Here is a 5,177-nt window from a genome sequence, read left to right on the forward strand (position 1 = left end):
AGAAAGATGAATTTTGGAAATCAGTTGCGCGTCGTGGCCGTATAGCAAACAGTACCTGTGATGACGAACAATTAGCGACAGGCGTTTTTTTAAGATTTACTCTCAGATGTGATTAAGGCGAATGACGCAGATAAAGCATTTGCCAAAGCGGTACAGCATAAGGTGGGACGAGGCAGTCTGAATTACATTTTATAGATGTATTTCTCACATATCTCAGAGCCTCTCGCGATCTTCGTCGTCGTCGTCGTCGTCGTCGTCGTCGCCGCCGCCGCTTCTGCAGAAGTAGCAAATGGCCATCGTAGCAAATGCGGCGAGGGACGCCCTGCCTTCGATTCCGAATGCACAAAGTGTGTGGTCTTGTTTCTCAGTCTATATTTGGTCGGTCACGTCAGAGGTTGAATGTAACGAATGGGTGGGAAAGAGCAAGGGGCAGCGGCTGTGTAGAACGAAAACACAAATCCTCAGGGGTGTGAGCGTTTCGAGATGAGTCGTATACATGTAAATGTTGGTCGTCAGTGACCGTGTGGCCTAATGGATAAGGCGTCGGACTTCGGCTCTGAAGATTACAGGTTCGAATGCTGTCACGCTTGTGTTTTTCCAGTTCTGAAAAAGAAACATACCGTTTTAATGTAGCAATTGAGCAGTACGAAACCGTCTGAATGTTGCTGTTGACCATTTTCTGCTTGGAGATGCTTTTGAGCTTGAAACACACACAGCAAGACCGGTGTTAACTAGCGAAATGGTCGGCAGAGTGCCGACACCGCCAGTTTTGACTGGCACTCGCACATCTAAAACAACGTCGGAAAGTAACTCGTTCGGCTTTTGAGTCACATAAAGTATGTGTGTTAATTTTGACGCCACTAGCTCTGCTTGTTGTCATGCAATTTCTTTGCCTCTCAGAAATGATTATGACATAAAAGTGAAGTACGTGACGAGTGTGACGTTAGGAAAACATTAGGCAGCATGGAGAGATTCTGTATGGGACCACCCAACCCAAACGAGTACTGTGTGACGTGCTACCCGGCAAGTATTCACCGAGGTAGCCGGCTATCTCAGTCGGTAGAGCGTCAGACTGTTAATCCCAGGGTCGTGGGTTCGAGCCAGACGCTGGGCGGAACGGAATTTTGTTCCGCTGCAGGTGTAAATTACCGTTTTTCTGATTAACGAGATTTAATGGAAATAGCAACTTTAAACTTTGCCTACGTCTCTGTCAGTCGCAAGGAAACTGTATTTGAAGGTGAAGGTGATTTTGTAGACATGTGTGAAAGACATGTTCTGAAATGCAAGTGTTGAGAGCACATCGGTTACGTGTCAGATGTGTAGCCAAGCAGTAATTTGTCGCCATAGCTGCAAATATCAGCCGGTAATATGAAGTGTTGTCAGCTAAAGTCTGATGGTGCAGACGACCGTAAGGACGAAGTACCCAAGAGTACCGCTAGGCCGCGCCTCTTTAGCTCAGTGGTAGAGCACTGGTCTAATAAACCAGGGGTTGTAAGTTCCATCCTCACAGGAGAAAGATGAATTTTGGAAATCAGTTGCGCGTCGTGGCCGTATAGCAAACAGTACCTGTGATGACGAACAATTAGCGACAGGCGTTTTTTTAAGATTTACTCTCAGATGTGATTAAGGCGAATGGCGCAGATAAAGCATTTGCCAAAGCGGTACAGCATAAGGTGGGACGAGGCAGTCTGAATTACATTTTATAGATGTATTTCTCACATATCTCAGAGCCTCTCGCGATCTTCGTCGTCGTCGTCGTCGTCGTCGTCGTCGTCGTCGTCGCCGCCGCCGCTTCTGCAGAAGTAGCAAATGGCCATCGTAGCAAATGCGGCGAGGGACGCCCTGCCTTCGATTCCGAATGCACAAAGTGTGTGGTCTTGTTTCTCAGTCTATATTTGGTCGGTCACGTCAGAGGTTGAATGTAACGAATGGGTGGGAAAGAGCAAGGGGCAGCGGCTGTGTAGAACGAAAACACAAATCCTCAGGGGTGTGAGCGTTTCGAGATGAGTCGTATACATGTAAATGTTGGTCGTCAGTGACCGTGTGGCCTAATGGATAAGGCGTCGGACTTCGGCTCTGAAGATTACAGGTTCGAATGCTGTCACGCTTGTGTTTTTCCAGTTCTGAAAAAGAAACATACCGTTTTAATGTAGCAATTGAGCAGTACGAAACCGTCTGAATGTTGCTGTTGACCATTTTCTGCTTGGAGATGCTTTTGAGCTTGAAACACACACAGCAAGACCGGTGTTAACTAGCGAAATGGTCGGCAGAGTGCCGACACCGCGAGTTTTGACTGGCACTCGCACATCTAAAACAACGTCGGAAAGTAACTCGTTCGGCTTTTGAGTCACATAAAGTATGTGTGTTAATTTTGACGCCACTAGCTCTGCTTGTTGTCATGCAATTTCTTTGCCTCTCAGAAATGATTATGACATAAAAGTGAAGTACGTGACGAGTGTGACGTTAGGAAAACATTAGGCAGCATGGAGAGATTCTGTATGGGACCACCCAACCCAAACGAGTACTGTGTGACGTGCTACCCGGTAAGTATTCACCGAGGTAGCCGGCTATCTCAGTCGGTAGAGCGTCAGACTCTTAATCCCAGGGTCGTGGGTTCGAGCCAGACGCTGGGCGGAACGGAATTTTGTTCCGCTGCAGGTGTAAATTACCGTTTTTCTGATTAACGAGATTTAATGGAAATAGCAACTTTAAACTTTGCCTACGTCTCTGTCAGTCGCAAGGAAACTGTATTTGAAGGTGAAGGTGATTTTGTAGACATGTGTGAAAGACATGTTCTGAAATGCAAGTGTTGTGGTTTGGAGAGCACATCGGTTACGTGTCAGATGTGTAGCCAAGCAGTAATTTGTCGCCATAGCTGCAAATATTAGCCGGTAATATGAAGTGTTGTCAGCTAAAGTCTGATGGTGCAGACGACCGTAAGGACGAAGTACCCAAGAGTACCGCTAGGCCGCGCCTCTTTAGCTCAGTGGTAGAGCACTGGTCTAATAAACCAGGGGTTGTAAGTTCCATCCTCACAGGAGAAAGATGAATTTTGGAAATCAAGAAAGATGAATTTTGGAAATCAGTTGCGCGTCGTGGCCGTATAGCGAACAGTACCTGTGATGACGAACAATTAGCGACAGGCGTTTTTTTAAGATTTACTCTCAGATGTGATTAAGGCGAATGGCGCAGATAAAGCATTTGCCAAAGCGGTACAGCATAAGGTGGGACGAGGCAGTCTGAATTACATTTTATAGATGTATTTCTCACATATCTCAGAGTCTCTCGCGATCGTCGTCGTCGTCGTCGTCGTCGTCGTCGTCGCCGCCGAGGCTTCTGCAGAAGTAGCAAATGGCCATCGTAGCAAATGCGGCGAGGGAAGCCCTGCCTTCGATTCCGAATGCACAAAGTGTGTGGTCTTGTTTCTCAGTCTATATTTGGTCGGTCTCGTCAGAGGTTGAATGTAACAAATAAGTGGGAAAGAGCAAGGGGCAGCGGCTGTGTAGAACGAAAACACAAATCCTCAGGGGTGTGAGCGTTTCGAGATGAGTCGTATACATGTAAATGCTGGTCGTCAGTGACCGTGTGGCCTAATGGATAAGGCGTCGGACTTCGGCTCTGAAGATTACAGGTTCGAATGCTGTCACGCTTGTGTTTTTCCAGTTCTGAAAAAGAAACATACCGTTTTAATGTAGCAATTGAGCAGTACGAAACCGTCTGAATGTTGCTGTTGACATTTTTTGCTTGGAGATGCTCTTGAGCTTGAAACACACACAGCAAGACCGGTGTTAACTAGCGAAATGGTCGGCAGAGTGCCGACACCGCGAGTTTTGACTGGCACTTGCACATCTAAAACAACGTCGGAAAGTAACTCGTTCGGCTTTTGAGTCACATAAAGTATGTGTGTTAATTTTGACGCCACTAGCTCTGCTTGTTGTCATGCAATTTCTTTGCCTCTCAGAAATGATTATGACATAAAAGTGAAGTACGTGACGAGTGTGACGTTAGGAAAACATTAGGCAGCATGGAGAGATGCTGTATGGGACCACCCAACCCAAACGAGTACTGTGTGACGTGCTACCCGGCAAGTATTCACCGAGGTAGCCGGCTATCTCAGTCGGTAGAGCGTCAGACACTTAATCCCCGGGTCGTGGGTTCGAGCCAGACGCTGGGCGAAACGAAATTTTGTTCCGCTGCAGGTGTAAATTACCGTTTTTCTGATTAACGAGATTTAATGGAAATAGCAACTTTAAACTTTGCCTACGTCTCTGTCAGTCGCAAGGAAACTGTATTTGAAGGTGAAGGTGATTTTGTAGACATGTGTAAAAGACATGTTCTGAAATGCAAGTGTTGTGGTTTGGAGAGCACATCGGTTACGTGTCAGATGTGTAGCCAAGCAGTAATTTGTCGCCATAGCTGCAAATATTAGCCGATAATATGAATTGTTGTCAGCTAAAGTCTGGTGATGCAGACGACCGTAAGGACGAAGTACCCAAGAGTACCGCTAGGCCGCGCCTCTTTAGCTCAGTGGTAGAGCACTGGTCTAATAAACCAGAGGTCGTAAGTTCCATCCTCACAGGAGAAAGATGAATTTTGGAAATCAGTTGCGCGTCGTGGCCGTATAGCAAACAGTACCTGTGATGACGAACAATTAGCGACAGGCGTTTTTTTAAGATTTACTCTCAGATGTGATTAAGGCGAATGGCGCAGATAAAGCATTTGCCAAAGCGGTACAGCATAAGGTGGGACGAGGCAGTCTGAATTACATTTTATAGATGTATTTCTCACATATCTCAGAGTCTCTCGCGATCTTCGTCGTCGTCGTCGTCGTCGTCGTCGTCGTCGCCGCCGCCGCTTCTGCAGAAGTAGCAAATGGCCATCGTAGCAAATGCGGCGAGGGACTGCCTGCCTTCGATTCCGAATGCACAAATTGTGTGGTCTTGTTTCTCAGTCTATATTTGGTCGGTCTCGTCAGAGGTTGAATGTAACGAATGGGTGGGAAAGAGCAAGGGGCAGCGGCTGTGTAGAACGAAAACACAAATCCTCAGGGGTGTGAGCGTTTCGAGATGAGTTGTATACATGTAAATGTTGGTCGTCAGTGACCGTGTGGCCTAATGGATAAGGCGTCGGACTTCGGCTCTGAAGATTACAGTTTCGAATGCTGTCACGCTTGTGTT

The 5,177-nt window shown here is 46.8% G+C and overlaps 1 non-coding gene across 1 annotated transcript; it reads left to right on the plus strand.

Moving 5' to 3' along the window:
* Positions 1-4,513: 4,513 nt before the first annotated feature.
* Trnai-aau (transfer RNA isoleucine (anticodon AAU)) lies at positions 4,514-4,585 on the plus strand. The gene has a single exon. It is a non-coding gene; the product is annotated as a tRNA-Ile (tRNA).
* Positions 4,586-5,177: the final 592 nt, after the last annotated feature.

The sequence above is a fragment of the Schistocerca gregaria genome, chromosome 3 (genome assembly GCF_023897955.1).
Source record: "Schistocerca gregaria isolate iqSchGreg1 chromosome 3, iqSchGreg1.2, whole genome shotgun sequence".
NCBI lineage: Eukaryota > Metazoa > Arthropoda > Insecta > Orthoptera > Acrididae > Schistocerca > Schistocerca gregaria.